Genomic DNA, 10,911 nt, shown 5'->3' with positions numbered 1-10,911 from the left:
GCAAACTTAATGATGGTGTTGGAGTCGTACCTAGCCGTGCAGTCATGAGTGAGCAGGGAATACAGGAAGGGACTGAGCACACACCCCTGAGGGGCCCGCGTGTTGAGGATCAGATTGGCGGAGGTGTTGCTATCTACCCTTACCACCTGGGGGCGGCCCGTCAGGAAGTCCAGGATCCAGTTGCAGAGGGAGGTGTTTAGTCCCAGGGTCCTTAGCTTAGTGATGAGCTTTGAGGGCACTATGGTGTTGAACGCTGAGCTGTAGTCAATGAATAGCATTCTCACATAGGTGTTCCTTTTGTCCAGGTGGGAGAGGGAAGTTTACAGTGCAATAGAGATTGCGTCACCTGTGGATCTGTTGGGGTGGTATGCAAATTGAGTGGGTCTAGGGCTTCTAGGATATTGGTGTTGATGTGAGCCATGACCAGCTTTTCAAAGAACTTGGCTATAGACGTGAGCGCTACGGGTCGGTAGTCATTTAGGCAGGTTACCTTGGTGGTCTTGGGCACAGGGACTATGGTGGTCTGCTTGAAACATGTTGGTATTAAAGACTCGGTCAGGGACAGGTTGAAATGTCATTGAAGACACTTGCCAGTTGGTCAACGCATGCTCGGAATACACGTCCTGGTAATTCTTCTAGCTCCTTTTCTTGTGAATGTTGACCTGTTTAAAGGTCTTACTAACATTGGTTACGGAGAGCGTGATCACTCAGTAGTCCAGAACAGCTGGTGCTCTCATGCATGCTTCAGTGTTGCTTGCCTCGAAGCGCGTATAGAAGTAATTTAGCTCGTTTGGTAGGCTCGTATCACTGGGAAGCTCGTGGATGTGCTTCCCTTTGTAGTCTGTAATAGTTTGCAAACCCTGCCACATCCGGTGTTGTAGGATTCAATCTTAGTCCTGTATTGACGCTTTGCCTGTTTGATGGTTCGTTGGAGGGCATAGCGTGATTTCTTATAAGCGTCCAGGTTAGAGTCCTGCTCCATGAAAGAGGCAGCACTACCCTATAGCTTAGTGCGAATGTTGCCTGCAATCCATGGTTTCTGGTTGGGGTATGTACGGTCACTGTGGGGATGACGTCATCGATGCACTTATTGATGAAGCCAGTGACTGATGCAATGTACTCCTCAATGCCATCGGAAGAATCTCAGAACATATTCCAGTCTGTGCTAGCAAAGCAGTCCTGTAGCTTAGTATCTGTGTCATCTGACCACTTTCGTATTGAGCTAATCACTGGTACTTCCTGCTTTAGTTTTTGCTTGTAAGCAGGCATCAGGAGGATATAGTTATAGTCAGATTTGCCAAATGGAGGGCGAGGGAGAGCTTTGTACGTGTGTTTGGGTGTGGAGTAAAGGTGGACTAGAGTTTTTTTCCTCTGGTTGGACATATAACATTCTGCTAGAAATTAGGGAAAACTGATTTAAGTTTCCCTGCATTAAAGGCCCCGGCCACTGGGAGCGCCGCCTCTGGATGAGCATTTTCTTGTTTTCTTATGGCCGTATACAGCTCATTGAGTGCAGTCTTAGTGCCAGTATCGGTTTGTGGTGGTAAATAAACAGCTACAAAAAACATAGATGAAAACTCTCTTGGTATGTGGTGTGGTCTACAGCTTATCATGAGATATTCTACCTCAGATGAGCAAAATCCTGAGTCTTCCTTAATATTAGATTTCGTGCAACAGCTGTTATTGACAAATAGACACAGACCTCCACCCCTTGTCTTACCGGAGGTAGCTGTTCTATCTTGCCGATGCACCGAAAACCCAGCCAGCTGTATGTTATCCATGTCGTCGTTCAGCCACGACTCAGTGAAACATAAGATATTACAGTTTTTAATGTCCCGTTGGTAGGATAGACTTGATCGGAGCTCATCCAGTTTGTTATCCAATGATTGCACGTTGGCTAATAGGACTGATGGTAGAGGTGGATTACCCACTCGCTGTCGGATCCTTACAAGGCACCCCGGGCTACATCCCAATATCTCTGTCTCTTCTTCATGTGAATGACAGGGATTTGGGCCTTGTCCGGTGTCTGAATTAAATCCTTTGCGTCCGACTCCTTAAAGAAAAGTCTTTGTCCAGTACGAGGTGAGTAATCTCTGTCTTGATATCCAGAAGCACTTTTCGGTCATAAGAGACGGTGGCAGAAACATTATGTAGAAAATAAGTTACAAATAACAACAACAAAAAACACACACACAATAGCACAATTGGTTAGGAGCCTGTAAAACTGCAGCCATCTCCTCGGGCACCAGATCATGTGGCTGTCCATGGTACTGATTTCTGAAAACAAACAAAGATACCAAAAACTATTTATTACAATCAATGTTGCTAAATGTCATGTGGCTGTCCATGGAACTGATTTCTGTCTGTGCGTGTGTGTGTGTGTGCGTAAGTAAAACATTTTTGGGGGACTGATCTACTTGTAGACTAGTTAAACGCTAATGTCGTCCTCCTCTCTTTCATGTTGGCAAAACGGTCTATGGCTCTGTACTCTTTTAGCTTTTGTTTTCATAGGCTACCTAGCTAAAATATTTGCTAGCCTAACTTACTCACATAGGCAACAATGGACCCCCTAAGTTAGCTAGCTAGTTAACGTGAGTCTACCAGGTTACATACTGAACTTCGATCGTCTCAGGCCAGTGGCACAATATATGAATTTATGTTTAGATCAGAATCACCGTCATTAACACAACCAAGGTGATCAGATAGGGTGCCTTTAACACTGACACTCTAGGGTCGCTCCCTCAGTGACCCTCAGATACACAGCACCAGGCCAAGTTTACATTTAGGCCACAAAGCCGTTTCAGTAGCAGGTGAGGTTGCACTGTGTTAAAGGCTGATGAGTAAGACCCTGAAATATCTGTTGGTTTTGTGAAGATGGGAGTAGACTTTGTCCAGGAGAGTCAGTGAGGCACCCTCTACACCCCGGTTTGCCCGATAAGCAAACTGAAGAGGGTCTATTTGCACAGTTAGTTATTTGATAACCAGTCTTTCCATGCCCTTGCTGAGTAGTGAGGTCAGGGCAATGAGTCTAAAATCATTGAGGGATTTGGTATGTGTTATCTTAGGCACAGGAATTATAGTAGACACCTTCCAGGCCTCCGGGACAAAGCTTGTGTTCAGAAACAGCTGGAACAGTCAGATGAAAACATTTCCCAGTTGTGAAGCGTATTCCTTCAGGACCTTCCCCTTTAGGCCTTCTGGTCCAGGAGATTTGCGTGGGTTGACCCCTCGGAACACAGAGGTGACATCCCTCTCCTCTATTGTCACATTGCCTGAAAGATAGTGTGGCACTCCTCACTGATGTCACGTTTGTCAAATCTGCTTGAAACAATTTATTATAATGTTGGCTGCAAGGACTTTTGTTTGATCAAATCGGGAGTAAAAAATGTTCAGTTCTTTTGCAAAATTGAGGGGGTCTTCACATTGAATGCTTGGTTTCTGTGGCCTGCCCATCATTGAATTCAGTCCTCTCCAAGCCTCTCTTGCATTTCCAGCAATGAATTTGAACCTTGTTTTTGAAGTAAATTTGAACTGTTCTTATTTTGCATCTTTTTGTTTCTTTAAATGGATACTTAGGGATTTTGGCCTTTTATCTACTTCCCCAAGCGTCATATCAACTCATGGATACCATTTTTATGTCTCTGCATCCAGTATGAAGGAAGTTAGAGGTACACTACATTGACAAAAGTATGTGGACACCTGCTTGTCTAACATCTCATTCCAAAATCATGGGCATTAATATGGAGTTGGCCCCCCCATTGCTGCTATAACAGCCTCCACTCTTCTGGGAAGGCTTTCCACTAGATGTTGGAACATTGCTGCAGGGACTGGCTTCCATTCAGCCAAAAGAACATTAGTGAGGTCGGTCACTAATGTTAGGCGATTAGGCCTGGCTCGCAGTCGGCGTTCCAATTCATCCCAAAGGTGTGAGATGGGGTTGAGGTCAGGGCTCTGGGCAGGCCAGTCAAGTTCTTCCACACCGATCTCAACAAACCATTTCTGTATGGACCTTGCTTTGTGCACAGGGGCATTGTCATGCTGAAACAGGAAAGGGCCTTCTCCAAACTGTTGCCATAAAGTTGGAAGCACAGAATCGTCTACAATATCATTGTTAGCTGTAGTGTTAAGATTTCCCTTCACTGGAACTAAGGGGCCTAGCCCAAACCCTGAAAAACAGCCCCAGACCATTATTCCTCCTCCACCAAATTTTACAGTTGGCACTATGCATTGGGGCAGGTAGCGTTCTCCTGGCATCCACCAAACCCAGATTAATCCATAGGACTGCCAAATTGTGAAGCGTGATTCATCACTCTAGAGAACGCGTTTCCACTACTTCAGAGTCCAATGGCAGCGAGCTTTACACCACACCAGCCGACGCTTGGCATTGCGCATGGAGATCTTAAGCTTGTGTGTGGCTGCTCGGCCATGGAAACCCATTTCATGAAGCTCCTGACAAACAGTTATTGTGCTAACGTTGCTTCGAGAGGCAGTTTGGAACTCGGTAGTGAGTGTTGCAACCGAGGACAGACGATTTTTACTCGCTACATGCTTCAGCACTTGGCGATCCCATTCTGTGAGCTTCACAGCCGAGCCGTTGTTGCTCCTAGACGTTTCCACTACATAATAACAGCACTTACAGTTGACCTGGGCAGCTCTAGCAGGGCAGAAATTTTACAAACTGACTTGTTGGAAAGGTGGCATCCTATGACTGTGCCATTGCATGGCTGTGTGCTCGATTTTATACACCTTTCAACAACGGGTGTGGTTGAAATAGCTGAATCCACTAATTTGAAGGGGTGTCAACATATGACACTTGGGCACACATGCATTCTCCACATTGCCATAGCACATATCCGTGGTCTTATCAAGTCTGGTTGAGCACTCTTAGCAGGTTAGGTAAATGTCACACAAACACATCTTTGAATATCAGCTGAAGAGGCTTGCCATTAGGCATAAGTTATAATCATTAGAACACTTCTGTTTTGATTTACTGAACTCTAACCTGATCAATCTTGTTAGCTACACATAAAAAAACATGTTACTTTTAAACGATTCATAGATATGAAAAGCATTGGTTTAGCAATGGCATATTTACACTTTCTTTTTCAGGATCAACAAAACAACAAAGACATTGTGTGTATGCTGAAACAAAGAATCCACTGTCTGTAATGATTTGTTTGCCTGGCGTCAGCACAGCAGAATGCTCTGTGGTGTCATGGGATTAACCTATTTGGACCTATGCACAACAGATTTTTGTCCAGATGTTTTCTGGATCCATAATAAACTTACCACATCCACCATTTATGAATGGGGTACAATAACAGTACTAAGCATATGTTAAGCAAAGGATCGTTGATGTTGTTTCTTTGTAGAATCATGCAATTACGCAACCAGAAAAACACACGTTTCTCAATTGCTACTTAAAATGTTTTACAACTTTTCGGACTATATTTAGAGGTTTGGTTTCATGGAGAGCACTTGGGAGTTCTTGGACGATTGCTTTGAAGCTAAATTGTATCATTCACCAAAAATGTACAGAAATACTCGTATTTGGTCGTTCAGGTTATCATTTAGGATACTTTTCCTTAATGAATACAATTAAAAAATCACTAATTGCCCTCGTTGGTTTGGCCTTGGAATATCAATCAAGTCAAAATGTCAACTAAGTCGTTTAACATTTCCATGAGCATTCGCCCATAGAGATCATGTAAAAATGTACAGTACCAGTCAAAAGTTTGGACACACCTACTCATTCAAGGGTTTTTTATTTATTATTACTATTTTCTACATTAAGGTATAATAGTGAAGACATCAAAACTATGAAATAACAAGTAGTTCAACAGATCAAAATATATTTTATTTTTGAGATTCCTCAAAGTAGCCACCCTTTGCCTTGATGACAGCTTTGCACACTCTTGGCATTCTCTCAACCAGCTTCATTACATTTAACATTTAAGTCATTTAGCAGACGCTCTTATCCAGAGCGACTTACAAATTGGTGCATTCACCTTATGATATCCATTTCATGTCACCTGGAATGCATTGAAATTAACAGGTGTGCCTTATTAAAAGTTAAATTGTGGAATTTCTTTCCTTCTTAATGCGTTTGAGCCAATCAGTTGTGTTGTGACAAGGTTGGGGTGGTATACAGAAGATAGCCCTATTTGGTAAAAGACCAAGTCCATATTATGGCAAGAACAGCACAAATAAGCAAAGAGAAATGACAGTCCATCATTACTTTAAGACATGAAGGTCAGTCAATCCGGAACATTTCAAGAACTTTCAAAGTGTATTCGCAAAAACCATCAAGCGCTATTATGAAACTGGCTCTCTTGAGGACCGCCACAGGAAAGGAAGACCCAGAGTTACCTCTGCTACAGAGGATAAGTTCATTAGAGTTATCTGCACCTCAGATTGCAGCCCAAATAAATGCTTCACAAGAGTTAAAGTAACAGACACATCTCAACATCAAATGTTCAGAGGAGACTTCATGAATCTGGCCTTCATGGTCAAATTGCTGCCAAGAAACCACTACTAAAGGACACCAATAATAATAAGAGACTTGCTTGGGCCAAGAAACACATCAATGGACATTAGACCGGTGGAAATCTGCCCTTTTCTCTGATGAGTCCAAATTTGAGATTTTTGGTTCCAACTGCTGTGTCTTTGTGAGACAGAGTAGGTGAACGGATAATCTCCGCATGTGTGGTTCACACCGTGAAGCATGGAGGAGGAGGTGTGAGGGTGTGCGAGTGCATTGCTGGTGACACTGTCTGTGATTTATTCAGAATTCAAGGCACACTTAACCAGCATGGTCAATACACCATCCCATCTGGTTTGTGCTTAGTGGGACTATCATTTGCTTTTCAACAGGACAATGACCCAAAACACACCTCCAGTCTGTGTAAGGGCTATTAAATAGCCATTACTTTTGACCAAGAAGGAGAGTGATGGAGTGCTGCATCAGATGACCTGGCCTCCACAATTCCCAACCTCAACCCAATTGAGATGGTTTGGGATGAGTTGGACTGCAGTGTGAAGGAAAAGCAGCCAACAAGTGCTCAGCATATGTGGGAACTCCTTCAAGACTGTTGGAAAAGCATTCCTCATGAAGCTGGTTGAGAGAATGCCAAGAGTGTAAAAAGTTGTCATCAAGCAAAGGGTGACTACTTTGAAGAATCTCAAATATAAAATATATTTTGATTTGTTTAACACTTTTTTGGTTACTACATGATTCCATATGTGTTATTTCATAATTGTGATGTCTTCACTATTATTCTACAATGTAAAACCCTTGAATGAGTTGGTGTCCAAACTTTTGACTGGTACTGTACATCAAAATTATATTGCCACAAGTGCATAAAACAATGTTTTTATTTCACCCAGTCTCACTGGCGTGAAATGGTTTTAAATGTTGTGTTATTGCTAATAATCGTAACGCCATTCCTCATTCACAATGTATTGCACCCTCTCATTCTTGTTTTATCCAGTTCTCTCATTGAGATCATTGTTTGGAGGTGGCCTCAGTCAGTATGCTGACGGTCTACAGTTTGCAACAGTGTGACATTTTAAAACGCCAGAAACGTGGAGCGGATGACGACAACGTGGCTCTAAGAATAACAAACAAACAGACGCGGGCCAAGTCCACCTTGTACCCCAGCCCAAACACACGTCAATGACATGAGACCTACCATGTCTTCTTCCATTTCTCACTGACACCCCCTCCCTCCTCCTTCGCTCGCTGGAAATACTTCGGCCAAAAGTGGCCTGAGTAACAGATTTTTCAACCATATGTCCTCTCTGTCTCACTGAGCTCCATCTTTCCCGCTGCTTCATCTCTTGCCTGCACCCCCCTCCTCCTCCATCCATCCCTCCATTCCTCCCACCTCTCCCTCTCCTCTCCTTTCCCTCCATCCTGCTCTGGGCAGCTCATATTACTTGCCCATCTATGTGTTGGCACTGTTGTTTCCTGTGTGTTATGTCTATCTCCAGAGATGTAGGGTGTACTGGCCACCTCTCTTGAGGTTAACCGCTGGTCTGCTCTCCCCTCCCTTCTTTCTGACCCAACTGACAGAGCTCCAGGAATCCCAACCCCTTGATACTGTAACAGACTACAGAGTAGAAGATAAGGCCTTGTAAAGGCGGTTATGAGCGTTGGACCAGTAACCGAAAGTCACTGGTTCGAATCCCCAAGCCATCTAAGTAAAAGAAAAATGTCAATGTGCCCTTGAGCAAAGCACTTAACCCTAATTGCTCCTGTAAGTTGCTCTGGATAAGAGTGTCTGCTAAATGTAAATGAAAGTTTTGCTGCAACACCCTTTTCACTTTTAAACACATTCAATTTTCCAAATAAACACCCCAGCATGGACCTGTCACAGGAGAGAAGAGAAGGTTTACTATCCAGATTTCCTCTGAGCCGTGTCATTAATGTGTGACCTGGAGCGGTGGCTGTGGGGAGAGAGAAACAGACAGCATGGTGATGGTGTGGTGCTGCTGACTGATTTATAGGGCTGGATTAATGGAGAGAGGGTCGTCTCGGTGTGGAGCAGACACAGCCCTGTCCTCCACAACCTCCCTCCATCTGATGGAAAAGTAACCTCTCAGTATGTTCAGCATGCCCTTGCCCTTTCTCATGCCCATCACGGCAGAATTGATGTTGTTCTTTCCCCCAATGTTTCCAAATAAATCTTCCTAATGGTGGCAGCTGTAATCACAATTTAACAGGGCCTGACTCAAACGCAAGGCATTCTAGGCCATCTTGTTGTCCTTAAATATCTTTTGCATGTGCTTAGTCAGTGCGGTGAGTTATGGTGAAAAGCCAGCCTGGCAAAGTACTAGCCAAGGAGTCTTCCCAGGCCCAAGAAGGGGGGGTAACTATCAGAGATAGAGAGAGAGAACGTCATCTGGCGTGACTGGAGGCTATCGGGGTATGGAGAGGATGAGCACAAGCTCAACATTACAAGCCTGTGCCCAAGGGAGAGGCCATCACTCCAAACCCATCATTACGCTGTACTACCATTTCCTAATTACAGAGTAATTAACTCATTACCGCACAGCATTTTCTCTAGAACCGGGTCCCGCAATACTGAGTGGGACCAAAAACAGCTCTCCTTCTCACAAAGAACCATTCAAAATCTCCATCCCATACCCAAATGAACCTAAAAGATTCACATTATGGAAGTTGGAATCTACGTAAATATAGACAGTATATACAGTAGTATGTTCTAACCTACGCATGTTTTTTTCCCTTGCATACTGTATGCTCTCAGGGAGCATTTTTTTTGAGTGGTGATCGTCTACGGCTGTGTGTGGTCGAGGTGCTGGAACCCGTGACGAAACACACAGTTGGTAGGTAGGAAATGAATCATCCACCGGTAGGTACGAAATTAATCATCTGTGAGGGTTTGCATAAGGTTTGAATAACGTTGAGATACAGAGGAACATACAGCATCCTATTTACAGAAGAACATACAGCATCCCATTTACAGAGGAACATACAGCATCCTATATACAGAGGAACATACCACATCCTATTTACAGAGGAACATACAGTATCCTATATACAGAGGAACATACAGCATTCTATATACAGAGGAACATACCGCATCCTATATACAGAGGAACATACAGCATCCTATATACAGAGGAACATACAGCATCCTATATACAGAGGAACGTACAGCATCCTATTTACAGAGGAACATACAGTATCCTATATACAGAGGAATATACAGCATCCTATATACAGAGGAACAGAGGTACATACAGCATCCTATATATATATTATATTTTTAGTAAGAGGGTGTGAACGATGCTGAATGGGTGTAGACAAAGAAGAGCTCTCCAGTAGGTGTACCAACTCATTCAAGGGCCATTTTCTCAAAGTGGGGTTACAAGTTTATCAATTTTCAAAGCAGAATTACTTTCCCATTGTTCCTCAACTGTAATGTATGATATAATTGCTATTATTTTTTATTTAACTAGGCAAGTCAGTTAAGAACAAATTCTTATTTACAATGATGGCCTACCAAAAGGAAAAAGGCCTCCTGTGGGAACGGAGGCTGGGATAAAAAATAAATAACATATAAATATAGGACAAAACACACATCACCACAAGAGACAATACAACACTACATAAAGAGAGACCTAAGACAATAACATAGCAAGGCAGCAACACATGACAACACAGTATGGTACAATACAACATGACAAAAACATGGTAGCAACACAACATGGTAGCAGCACTAAACATGGTAGAAACATTATTGGGCACAGACAACAGCGCAAAGGACAAGAAGGTAGAAACAACAATACATCACTCAAAGCAGCCACAACTGTCAGTAAGAGTGTGCATGATTGAGTCTTTGAATGAAGAGATTGAGATAAAACTGTCCAGTTTGAGTGTTTGTTTCAGCTCGTTCCAAGTTGCTAGCTGCAGCGAACTGAGAAGACGAGCGACCCAGGGATGTATGTGCTTTGGGGACCTTTAACAGAATTTGACTGGCAGAATGGGTGTTGTATATGGAGGATGAGGGCTGCAGTAGATATCTCAGATAGGGGGGAGTGAGGCCTAAGATAGGGGGGAGTGAGGCCTTTTATAAATAAGCATCAACCAGTGGGTCTTGCGACGGATATACAGAGATGACCAGTTTACAGAGGAGTATAGAGTGCAGCGATGTGTCCTATAAGGAGCATTGGTCGCAAATCTGATGGCCCGAATGGTAAAGAACATCTAGCTGCTCGAGAGCACCCTTACCTGCTGATCTATAAATTATGTCTCCGTAATCTAGCATGGGTAGGATGGTAATCTGAATCAGAGTTACTTTGGCAGCTGGGGTGAAAGTGGAGCGATTACGATAAAGGAAACCAAGTCTACATTTAACTTTAGCCTGCAGCTTTGATATGTGCTGA

Source organism: Salmo trutta, chromosome 1, assembly GCF_901001165.1.
Source record: "Salmo trutta chromosome 1, fSalTru1.1, whole genome shotgun sequence".
Taxonomy (NCBI): domain Eukaryota; kingdom Metazoa; phylum Chordata; class Actinopteri; order Salmoniformes; family Salmonidae; genus Salmo; species Salmo trutta.
This window is presented reverse-complemented; position numbering follows the sequence as displayed.